Source organism: Mastomys coucha, unplaced genomic scaffold (assembly GCF_008632895.1).
Source record: "Mastomys coucha isolate ucsf_1 unplaced genomic scaffold, UCSF_Mcou_1 pScaffold20, whole genome shotgun sequence".
Classification (NCBI taxonomy): domain Eukaryota; kingdom Metazoa; phylum Chordata; class Mammalia; order Rodentia; family Muridae; genus Mastomys; species Mastomys coucha.
Genome location: NW_022196903.1, coordinates 99,173,872 through 99,187,246, shown reverse-complemented (window position 1 = coordinate 99,187,246; position 13,375 = coordinate 99,173,872). Strand labels below are relative to the sequence as shown.

The 13,375-nt window shown below is 36.5% G+C and overlaps 1 protein-coding gene across 5 annotated transcripts in view; it reads right to left on the bottom strand.

Moving 5' to 3' along the window:
* Cntn4 (contactin 4) overlaps positions 1-13,375 on the bottom strand; it is a 975,079-nt gene that overhangs the window by 885,308 nt on the left and 76,396 nt on the right. The window lies entirely within an intron of this gene.

The window sequence follows — 13,375 nt, the reverse complement described above, 5'->3', positions numbered from 1 at the left end:
ATGTCATTTTCAGCATCTGATTTTAACCAAATTAGGGAATATAAAATCATTAATAATACATCAATCACTTTTAAATGAAAACATTTTATAACTTAGCTATGACAATCACTCAATGCGTTTTACAAGGAATGTCATATTGCAGTCATACAATGAATGTTTTCTCAAGTTCTTTTCAGGCTGAACCTTTTTATTTATTTATTTATTTTTGTAGTGGAGAAAGTACATTTTGATGATAAACTATAAGGTAAATGTATTTCCTAGGGAACTGCCAGCAATAGGATGTTAAACATTGCAAACCTAGCCTAATCACGAGGAGTAAGCAGATGGCTAGGCATTATTTGACACATGACTTATCTGTCAGGGCACATAGTCACGGACTGAATTCACTCAGTGTTTGACCTTGATTGTCTTATAGACTCTGTCAATCACAGTGGCATGTGATTCTTCAAGCCAAGGTAAATTTCCTCTGTAACTACAATCAGATTGTTGCTAAGGCAGTGCTGTCAGTCACTGAGTTATTCCCAAAGGTAGGCTTTCCCCAAGTATGCCTGAGGGTCAACAAACTCTCAGCTAAATTCCATTAGAGGACAATTTATCCTGTATTTAGGATTACTATGCTATATCTAAATATGAGGACAGAATTGAGACATTTAAATTAATGAAGCAAGTCAAGGCTTACCCTAACAGTAAATATAACCCTCAATTTTAATCCAGTCAAACCAATTATACAATACTTAACAAAGTCACTCAAAATTGTCTTACTAGACACATCATTGAGACAAAAGATTCAAGGTATGCTTTTTAATTATTTTTTTGTGATATGTATTATGGGCTGGTGCTCATGTGATGGGTGGATAGTTTCTGGTGTCCACAGAAGTCACAGGTGTCAGAAACCACAAAGATAAAGTTACAAGATGTTACTGGTGTGGATGCTGTGTCCTTTATTTGAATAGGAGCCACTTTTAACCACTGAGTTACCCTCCAGCCCATAAAGACGTGGAGTTTTTTGTTTGTTTGTTTGTTTGAAATCATGGAAAAAATCTATTGTCACATACATTTAATGTCACAAATTTAGATTCCAAATCTACTCTTTGCTAAATAATGTTCATAAGGATAAATTTTCTGAGCTTCATCTTACGAACATCTAAAATGAAACTACTCAAATATATCTTCCTGGGTTACCATGAAGATGGATTTGCATAAAAATATTGCTAGCATCAAGTAAGATCTACTAGATATGTTCATAAATGTTAGTTTCCATTTTTAATCTTCTAACAATTAGTTTATTTAACTTTGGATTTTAATAGACTGGTTGCATTTTAACCAGATTAGGGCAATATAAACTCATCAGAAAAAAAATGGAGAAAACTATTATTTAGATCTATCTTACTTTACCACAACATGTAATCAACACAGCTGCATGATATGATCACTACACAAAGCTATGTCTGGATAATAACCATGTAAAATATGGACAAACTAAATTGAGATGTTCTAAAACTAAAACATGTACTATATTTCTAAAGTTTGTAACTACAACTATAACAATTTTACTAACAAATTTTATACTGATTAAATGAATAATTGTTTTAAATAAAATATAAAATTAGCATCACTTGTATTTTTGTGTTTGTTTTTCTTCATTTATATGAATTTGTGTTTTATAACAAATATGTGCGAGCATTCAGGTAAGCCAGAAAAAGAAGCCTGATATCCTGAATACAATATTATAGGGAGTCATGGGCACTAGGAAGAGAATTCCTGAATTCCTCTGTTAAATGGGCACAAAGCCACCTCTCCAACTCCTGTTACAGGTGTGTATTTGATTGTGTGTCTGAGTACTTGTGTGTATATCTGTGTTTGTACCTGTGCATCTATGTCTGTATCTTTATGTGTATAAGTCTATGTGTTTGTGTGTGTGTATGTGTGTGTGTGTGTGTGTGTGTGTGTGTATATGTGTGTGTGTATTTAAAGGTGACTGACAGAAAATATATTTGGCTATGTGTTTCAGTTAACATTCTGGACAACAGTTCATGAAAGGAATATATCATTGGTTTCCAAAGAATTTCTCAACAAATATTTAAGAGAAGTTTTTGAAACCATACATATAATCCATCCCTCTTTAAACATAGCCCTTGTATTAACATACATATTCAGCAAAGGCAGGTGGATGTGAAAAGTTTTGAGAAGATATCATGGGGGGGAATATCAATGTCAAATTGCTAATAGTGGCATTGGACATGAAAAACATTGTCCTCAATGACATTCATAGTGTACAGTCTTAATAGGGTAATATTTTCTGTGATAGCTACTACAGGGAATGCACTCACCCATGCTGAAAGTTGAAGTTTATTATCTCAACTTCATTCAATGGATAAGGAATAATATTAATAAAATCTGCTACCTCTCTCCATAGTGATTCATTCTTTATGGGACATTATGGGAATGTCACATAATAAGATATATTTATTCAAAGAAGACAAGACCAGGAAGCAACTTTTCCTATTTTCAAAAAAAAAAAAAAAAAGGAGAAAGAAAAGTGCACGGATAATTTTTATTTGACCAGAAATATTTTAATCATGTGAGCACTTAATAAGGTACAGATAATTATGTGCAATTACATGATAATTACTCTTGATGTAATTATCATTCCACTGCAGCTTTGATAGAGATAATCAGATGGTTACTGGTGAACTGCAAATTAATTGATAACAGGACATTTATAATTGCAAATGATCATGATTACCTTGGAGTACTATGCACACATTAGCATGTGAGTCAATGGCAGGAGGACTGAGGACATTTATTTAACGAGAATGTCACAGAATGTGGAAGATTAGATCATAAATCTTCTTTTCTCAGTTATGAGCTAAATGAATGTTCTGTGTCTGCCACAGGGAACAGTTTTTGGTCACTTTCATTCAATCCATTCACGGTTTATTGGGATCTTGCCTATTAGGCTGAGATTTTATTCACATATGCATGTGTGTCTTATGATATGACTCTATTTAAAACATATAAATAACAAATTATATTTAAGGAATAATTTAGAATACATATATAAAAGTTGGCTCTAAAGGGCTTACAAAATGTCTCCATCAGTATAGCACTTGTTGCACATACAGGAATACCTAATTTTGAATACCTTGATCACATGCAAAAAATAAATAAAAATGAAAACAGGTGTCTGTAAATCCAGTGGAGGGGGTGGGGCAGACACTGAGACAAGAGGGTGCCTGGAGGATCAATAGTCAGCCAGCCTAATCAAATCACTAAACTTCAGGCTCAGCTTATGTCTCAGCATCAGAACAATAAGGTAGGGAAAGACTGAGCAAGACAACCAACATTGACTTTTGGTGCACACACACACCACACACACAAACACACACACACAAAGAGGTATAGAAAGTTAAAGTTCTTTAAAATTGCCCCTAAAAGTGGGTGACAGAGCTATATAATTTCTAATCTCTTCATTTCCTGTTTAGGATCATGTTACAGTAAGACTTCCAAAACTTACTTTCTTCATATATTACTTCAAGTGTCATATAACTCTCTAGTAATCCAAAAGTGCTTACGAATGAACTCAAGCTTTGTGCAGGTCTGTATTCTAAATATTACCAGTATTTCCTTAATACTACATTTTTGAAAAAAAATCACATTAAAATGACCATGCAACTAATAAACACTTCCTTCTGACATATAATGCATATCACCAAGACACTCTTGTATCTTTCCATTGTATGAATGTTTTTGTTTGTTTGTTTGTTTGTTTGTTTTATTTTTTTCGTTTGTTTTTTTGGGTTTTTTTGTTTTGTTTTGTTTTGGGTTGTTTTTTTTTTTTTTTTTTTTTTTTTGATACAGGCTTTCTCTGTATAGCTCTGGCTGTCCTGGAACTCACTCTGTAGACCAGGCTGGCCTCAAACTCAGAAATCCACCTCCCTCTGCCTCCCAAGTGCTGAAATCAAAGGTGTGTGCCACGACCTGGCAGCAGAATGTTTTTATAATCTTTGAGGTTAAGAATTACTTCTAATAGCATTCCGTACTTAATAAAACAAAACTGTAAGCACTTCTTTAAAGAGGTATTTATGTATTATGTATTAACTCAGTTCAAAGACATATGTATTACTGCCAGGGTCCTGCAGTAGTTCAAAGCTCTTCCAGGGTATAAAAGCCAAACACAAATGCTTTCAATGTGAAGCAGCATAAAATCCATACTATTAAAGCTTGGCATTCTCCTACAGAATTTCACACATTCTCCATATCATATCTGGCCTAAGTGAAGTGTTATGGCTCTGAAATTAGGAGGAAAATGAGCTCAGATTGAAGGACAGTTATATTTAAGGATACTGAATAAAGGGAATATAAGAAAGAGGATAAAAAAATGAAATTATCACCATATTAAAGAAAAGAAATAAAGGGTGCATAATGATTCAACCTTTTAACTCTTATTTTTTTGAGACTATATTATTAGATCATTCCTCCCTTTTCTTTCCTCCCTTCAAAACCTTCCATATAAACCTTTCCAATTGATGCTCTGTTTTCATTAATTGCTTCAAACACACACCAAAATCAAATAAAAACAAACACAAAACCTGGTTAGTCTGTATAATGCTAGTTGTATGTAATGTTGACCATTTGTAGTGGATAACCAATTGGTGTGCTCTTCCCTCTTCTCTGGGAAAGACTCTCTTCCATTCTCAGCATTCCTTAGTTGCCTGGAGTTCCTTTTTTCTGTCTTCCTTAAATTGTAGAAAGTATATAACACAGCATACTTTATATTCATCCTGAATGGGACTTAATCTAATCTGAGAAAATTATTATCTTAGCATCTAAATGCTGAGCCTGAGAGAAGATGGTATTAAAGAAGAGGATACAGGGAACTGAGCTCTTGGACCCAAGGCATCCACATTAAAATAATGAGCCATCTTAATGATATCGGACCTGTAGTAGGGGACCATACAGAGGAGATATACAGAGAAAAGAGCTATTGAGAACTAAAGAATCACTTTGACATCCTCATTGCTTTACCTAGACATGGTCTTAGGATATTACTAGCTACATAATTAGTTACAAATTAATATATGAAGGGAATTGATTCCAGGTTTAACTACAAATACAGGAATTGAAAAATGTTTAGGTCCCAAATATCAAAAGCACTTCATTTACATACAACATGTATTTAACCTTCTATATGTTTTAAGTCTAACACTATGTAAATACTATCTAATTCATTGTAGTTCTTTGTATAATGTCGAGTCCTCCTGGGCTTACCCATCCATGTTAGCATATCCATTGTTTTCCAGTTTTACACATGAATGTTCTAAGGATATAGGATCCAGTAATAAAGTAAACTATTTGTTTAGATGTATCTGGGAGATCATTCTATAGCCATGACAAACTTCAGATTAAGCAAGAGACAAATGCCATGGATTGGTTAGATGGCCTCAGCATGGAGGTTAAATCCACAGCCCTTTCTTCATATTACTAAATTTGATCTTTTTCTTGCCTTCCCCTTAAGGAGTTTATAATATAGTGTTATAAATCAAATTTATATGGAAGCACACTTGATTCTGGGTCATGTGAAATGCATGTCAGAATATGAGTACAAAGTGCTAAATCATTCCTCAGACCTCATTCCTAGCTAAGCTGAAAGAGAAGCACTGTACAACCTGGGATCTGAAGGACCATTGACTTCTATGTTTGGGAATGTCAAAGTAAGAAAACATGGGTCATACAGACCTTTCACTTGTTTGGTTAGAATCACACTAAGGTATTTTGTATTGTTTGTAACTATTGTGAAGGGTGTCTTATCCTTAATTTCATGCTCAGCCTGTTTATCCTTTGAATAGAGGAAGGCTACTGATCTGTTTGAGTTGATTTTATATCTAGTCACTTTGCTGAAGTTGTTTATCAGCTGGAAGGGTTCTCTGGTGAAATTTTTGGGGTCACTCAAGTATACTATAATATCATCTGCAAATAGTGATCTTTTGACTTCATTCTTTACAGTTTGTATCCCTTTGACCTCCGTTTTTTTGTCTAACTGCTCTGGCTAGGACTTCGAGTACTATACTGAATAGGCAGGGAGAGAGGGGGCAGACCTGTCCCTGATTGTAGTGGGATTGCTTCAAGTTTCTCTCCATTTAGTTTGATGTTGGCTGCTGGTTTGCTGTATATTGTAAAATATATTTTACACAATATCCAAAAAAAAAAAAAAAAGAAAAGAATCAAAAAGAAAAAAAGAAAGAGAGCGTAGGTACTGGATGTCTAGGAAGGCAAATCAGCACCACAGTGTTAATACCGTCATCATCAGAAATGCCCAGGAGATGTAAGGTTTTCACAGTGGCACGGCGTTAGTGCCGTCATCATCAGAAATGCCCAGGAGATGTAAGGTTTTCACAGAGGCACGGCGTTAGTGCCATCATCATCAGAAATGCCCAGGAGATGTAAGGTTTTCACAGTGGCACAGCTTTCGTGCCGTCATCATCAGAAATGCCCAGGAGATGTAAGGTTTTCACAGAGGCATGGCGTTAGTGCCATCATCATCAGAAATGCCCAGGAGATGTAAGGTTTTCACATTGGCACGGCGTTAATAACGTCATCATCAGAAATGCCCAGGAGATGTAAGGTTTTCACAGTGGCACAGCTTTCGTGCCATCATCATCAGAAATGCCCAGGAGATGTAAGGTTTTCACAGTGGCACAGCTTTCGTGCCGTCATCATCAGAAATGCCCAGGAGATGTAAGGTTTTCACAGTGGCACGGCGTTAGTGCCGTCATCATCAGAAATGCCCAGGAGATGTAAGGTTTTCACAGTGGCACGGCGTTAATGCCGTCATCATCAGAAATGCCCAGGAGATGTAAGGTTTTCACAGTGGCACGGCGTTAGTGCCGTCATCATCAGAAATGCCCAGGATATGTAAGGTTTTCACAGTGGCACAGTGTTAGCGCCATCATCATCAGAAATGTCCAGGAGATATAAGATTTTCACAGTGGCACAGTGTTAGTGCCATCATCATCAGAAATGCCCAAGGAGATGTAAGGTTTTCACAGTGGCACAGTGTTAGCACCATCATCATCAGAAATGCCCAGGAGATGTAAGGTTTTCACAGTGGCACAGCGTTAGTGCCGTCATCATCAGAAATGCCCAAGGAGATGTAAGGTTTTCACAGTGGCACAGTGTTAGTGCCATCATCATCAGAAAAACCTAGGAGATGTAAGATTTTCACAGTGGGGCAACAAACTTTGAAGTCACCTTCTCTGGACAATCCACAAGAGAACATTTTTAAATTCAAAAATTAAAAAAAAAAATGACTCACTGCTATGATTTGAATGTGGTCTATCTTTCAGAGGTCTCATTTGGGAGCCTGATCTTGGATGTGACAGCTTTAGAAGAGGACTTTTTTTTTTTTTTTTTTTTTTTTTGGTTTTTCGAGACAGGGTTTCTCTGTATAGCCCTGGCTGTCCTGGAGCTCACTCTGTAGACCAGGCTGGCCTCGAACTCAGAAATCCACCTGCCTCTGCTTCGAAGTGCTGGGATTAAAGGCGTGCGCCACCACGCCCGGCTTAGAAGAGGACTTTTTAAGAGGTAGCAGCTAAGAGAAGGAACGTAGATCACTGGCACCACAGTTCTCAGAGGAGAAAGGAGACTTCAGAGTGGGTTAGTGTTCGTGTGAATGAGGTGTCATAGAAGAAAGAGCCTGGCTCCTCCATGCTCTCTGAATCCATATCTCACCATATAGTAACTCTCCAAGAACTTCTATCACTATGATGTCACACACCACAAACATATACTGTAATGTCATTAACCACAAACAAAATATACCAGCCATCCAATTTTTAACCTGAAATCTCTAATTCTGTGTTAAGTGAAATTGTTACTTTGGTAACCTACACAGTTGCAGGAACTAAATGATAGCAATAGAAGAAGCATATCTGTATTGTTATAGCATTTATATTCAGATCCTCTAAGATTTCCTGTTGAAATCCTACCTGTAGGAGTTGGGGCTTTTGGTATGTGACTTGATCATAAGACAGAACCATCACCATGAAATCAGGACTTTTTATACAAGACACTCTAGAGAGATCCTTACTACTCCTACCACAGGAAGAATTGGGGAAAAGGCTGAAGATGAACCAGAAAGTTAGCCCTCATCAGGTACCAACCTGCCAGCACTTTGATCTTGGCCTTCCTAGGCTATGCAACTTGAGAAATAGGTTCCTGCTGTGTGTAAGCCACTCAGCTACATAATTCTAAGCTAACTTAGACCCAGGTATACATACAAGAAAAGCTGCTCTGGTTTTCTATCTCCGTCCTTCTCAAGCATCAGTTTCACCACCCATTGTTTCATCAGAGGGTCCAGTATAACTTCTTTTCCACAGACATGGCCCACTAATGCATGGCAGAAACACCAGCTCATTCTTTTTGTTAATGTGTATATATAATATGTGGGGTTAGGTATATATATTTGAATGGAGATTTATGGAATCAGTGGATAACATCTAATACACTGGAACTGAAGGTAGAGGTGTTTGCAAACTGCCTGGTGTGGAGGTATGGATGCTAGGAGGACTTGAACTCAGATCCTCTACAAGAGCAACAAGTACTCTTAACTACCAAACTATCATTGCTCCAATCCCTCTTTTAGTTCTTACACTAACTCCATGAGATAAACTTTTTAAAAAAAACTCTTGAGTAGATAAGGAATCATTAAGTGAGATCAATTATAATAGAAGCAGGCAGATGAGTTGAACAATGGACTTCTAAAGACTTTCTCCATCTCCCCATTATACCTGGCATGATAGAACCTATATAAATTTACTTTAGCACTGATTCTCTTCTGAAGAATATTTTATTTGTCCATTTGTACTAATTGGTTATATTTCTCAAAACTTTTGCTAAGATGAGAAAATTATTCAGATAAATATTTCAGTAAAAGTCTAAATGCACTGTTGAAACTCAGAGACCGAAGTGTTTGATTCTGTAACGTAAACTCTAGTCCAGGTCAATTACAACATACAATATCAAATAATGATCACACATAATCACAGAGGTTCAACTTCACTAGCTCCACGCATGCTAGATGTCTTGGCTAAAGTCCACCAACTTGATTGCACCAACCCTCAGCATCAACTTAGTAGATTATGCTTCTGTTGATATTGATTTTCAAGGCAAATGGTCTGTTTGCTTAGTTGATCACTGTGTCCTAATTAGAAGCTTTTACCCCATCAAAATCATATTTGATGAGTCTGGCAAAGTACTAGACTGTATTTGTGTTCTCTTTGTTCTGTTGCTAATTGCTAAGAAGTTTAACCATCCTTCTGATAAACTGAGAGCCCCATATCACAAATTCAAATAAATTCTCATTTCTGTAATGTCTAATTATCAGCAAACAGAAACACAATCTACCAATGTACAGACCACTGACAGTTACTTTGAATATAATATCTATGTTCTAAATCAAATGTTTCAGGATTCTTGGCATTTATTTCCCTCATCATGCCTTTCTATCCCCCTTTCTGATTCCTTTTCTACTGTTACCCTCTCCATTTTTCCTGACTTATTCTCCCTCTTAATTGTAGTTACTGCACTCTAGTTAGTATCTAGTACCCATCATTTATTTCAGCTAATATTTAATAATCTTTTAACTAGTCTGATAATTTCAACTCTATCAGGTCTCTGTAATCCAATGGACACTATTGATTTTCCTTGAGATCGAGTTTTCTTCATCCAGGATAGAGAGGACAATGATGGACAAAACAAAGAATTCACCCAAGTACAGAGGGTGAACTGATGAATTCATCAAGGTTACAAGACCATATTCCCACCAATAAATACCATCCTACCAGAGCCAGTAACATATAAATCTTTATCACTAGAATTTTATTTGTAACTTTAGGGAAACTCCACTAAAGAGTAATTGTGGTTGGCTTCAATGACCTCCATGAGAGGCTTTATTAGTCTTAGGTTTCATGAACTTCCTGAGCTTTAGAAGTTTCTTATGATTTTCATGGTCCTTCTAAACTTTCCTCTTACCTTTAGGAGAAAAATTTTCTACCTAGAAGAAACAGTGTTACAGCTCAGAACTACAGTTAGCACTATGTTTCTTACAGATATCAATAACTCATGTTCTTTCCTTATTCATCAACATTTATAGCCTTCTACCGTGTATCAATAAGAATCGCCATAGTAAGACAGACAGAATTCAAAGATTCTTAGCAATTTTGAAGCAAGTTATGAGAATGTAGTATTCTAAATAAAAGGATTCAGTTATTGTCTCAAGGATCAATATTCTCCATCAAAACATAAATGCAATATTAATAATAAACACATCAAGAGTTTAATATGTAGTATTCTGAGAATAAATCAAGTAAATATTATGCAAATGATATTTTCTTGTCTTCATGGGTTAGGATATGGCTAAGATTCTGGTCTGTCTCATAATTTTGAACAGAAAGCAAAAGTAAGGTTCTAAGAAATGTTTTGTTCTGTGTGGTTAAAACACCTCGAAGAATTCAGTTTGTCTTGGTTTCAAATAATGACAAAAGGGGGATGAACAATATAACAGCCCCCTGAACTTTACTGAATGTCAAATGGCTATTTTTTATATATTTTAAGTTCTACCTACATAAAATAAATATTATATTTGAGTTACATTGAAGTAAAGTAATATCAGTTGATTTTTTTCCACTTATTATTTTTACTGGATATTTTATTTATTTACATTTCAAATGTTATCCCCTTTCCCAGTTATCCCCCCCAAAAAAAATCCTTTCAAATCCTTTCAAATCCTGTCTCTCTCTGCTTCTACAAGAATGTTCCCCCATACACCCACCCACTCATGACTCTCTGCACTAGAATTCTCCTACATGGAGCATCAGGACTTCACATGAACAAGGGCCTCTTCTCACATTGATGTCTGACAAGACCATACTCTGCTACATATGCAGCTGGAGCCATGGGTTCCTCCATGTGTACTCCTTGGTTGGTGGTTTAGTCCCTGGTAGCTCTGGGGGTCTAGTTGGTTGATATTGTTGTTCTTACTATGGGGTTACAAAGCCCTTAAGCTTCATCAGTGCTTTCTCTAACTCTGCCATTGGGGACCCCATTAAGGATCCTGTGCTTCAAGCATCTGCTTCTGTATTTGTCAGGCTCTGGCAGAGCCTTTCAGGAGACAATTATATCAGGCTCCTGCCAGTGTGCACTTCTTGGCATCTACAAAAGTGTCTGGGTTTGGTGAATGTATATGGGATGGATTCCTAGGTGGGGCAGTCTTGGATGGTCTTTCCTTCAGTCTCTGCTCTACACTTTGTCTCCATATTTGATCCTATGATTACCATGAGTATTTTGTTCCCCTTTCTAAGAAGGACAAAAACACCCACACTTTGGTCTTCCTTCTTGAGCTTTATTTGGTCAGTGAATTGTCTTGTGAGTATTTGGAGCATTTGGGCCAATAGCCACTTATCAGTGAGTACATACCATCTGTGTTCTTTTGTGTCTGGGTTGCCTCACTCAGAATGATATTTTCTAGTTACATCTGTTTTGCCTAAGAATTTCATGAAGTCATTGTTTTTAATATCTGAGTAGTACTCCAATGTGTAAATGTACCATATTTTCTGTATCCATTCCTCTGATGAAGGACAACTTGGTTCTTTCCACTTCTGGCTATTATAAATAAGGCTGCTATGAACATAGTGGAGCATGTGTTCTTGTTATATGTTGGAGCATATTTTGGGTACATGCCCAGGAGTGGTGTAGCTAGGTCCTCTGGTGGTACTATGTCCAATTTTTTGAGGGACCACCAGACTGATTTCCAGAGTGGTTGTAACAGCTTACAATCCCATCAACTATGGAGGAGTGTTCCTCTTTCTCCACATCTTCACCAACATTTGCTGCCATCTGAGTTTTTGATCTTAGCCATTCTGTCTGGTGTGAGGTGGAATCTCAGGGTTGTTTTGATTTTCATTTCCCTAATGACTAAGGATGTTAAACATTTTTTAGGTGCTTCTGGAGATAAACTTAAAGCAATCCCACTAAAATCAGCGACTAGACAAGGCTGCCCACTCTCTCGCTATCTATTCAATGTAGTATTTGAAATGCTACATAGAGCAATTAGACAATCAAAGGAGGTCAAAGAGATACAAATTGGAATGGAAGAAGTCAAAATATCACTATTTGCAGATGATACGATAGTATACTTAAGTGACCTCAAAAATTCGACCAGAGAACTCCTAAACAACTTCAGAAATGTGGCTGGATATAAAATTAACTCAAAAAAATCATTAGTTATCCTCTCCACAAAGTAAAAACAGGCTGAGAAAGAAATGAGGGAAAGGACACCCTTTACAATAGTTACAAATAATATGAAATACCTTGGTCTGACACTAACCCAGCAAGTAAAAGATCGTGTATGATAAGGACTTCAAGTCTCTGAAGAAAGAAATCAAAGAAGATCTCAGAAAATGGAAAGATCTTCCATGCTCATGGATTGGCAGGATTAATATAGTAAAAATGGTCATCTTGTAGAAAGCAATCTACAGATTCAATTTTGCAATCCCCATCAAAATTCCAGATCAATTCTTCATAGGGTTAGAAAGAGCAATTTGCAAAACCATTTGGAATAACAAAAAACCCAGGATAGTGAAAACTCTTCTGAACAATAAAAGAACTTCTGACCTCAAGTTATTAACAGAACAATAGTGATAAAAACTGTATGGTATTAGTACAGAGACAGGTAGAAAGATCAATGGAATAGAAATGAAGACCCAAAAATAAACCCACATACCTATGGTCACTTGAACTTTAACAAAGGAGCTAAAACCATCCAGTGGATAAAAGACAGTATTTTCAACAAATGGTGCTGGTTCAACTGGATGTCAGCATGTAGAAGAATGCAAATTGAACCATCTCCTTGTTAAAAGCTCAATTCCAAGTGGATCAAAGACCTCCACAAATAATACCAAATACAATGAGACTAATAGAGGATAAAGTGGGGAAAAGCCTTGAACTCATGTGCACGGGGGAAATTTTTCTGAACAGAACATCAATGCCCTATGCTCTAAGAATAAGAATCGACAAATGGGACCTCATAAAACTGCAAAGCTTCTGTAAGGCAAAGAACACTGTCAATAGGACAAAATGGCAATGAACAGATTGGGAAAAGATCTTTACCAATCCTGTACATCATAGAAGGCTGATATCCAATATATACAAAGAAGTTAGACTACAAAGAATCAAATAACCCTATTTAAAATGGGGTACAGAGCTAAAAAGAGAATTTTCAACTGAGGAACATTGAATAGCTGAGAAGCATCTCAGTTCTTTCATATCCACTCACCTTTAGCACTTACTAGTAATTTTGCATTCTTTACTTCCCTGC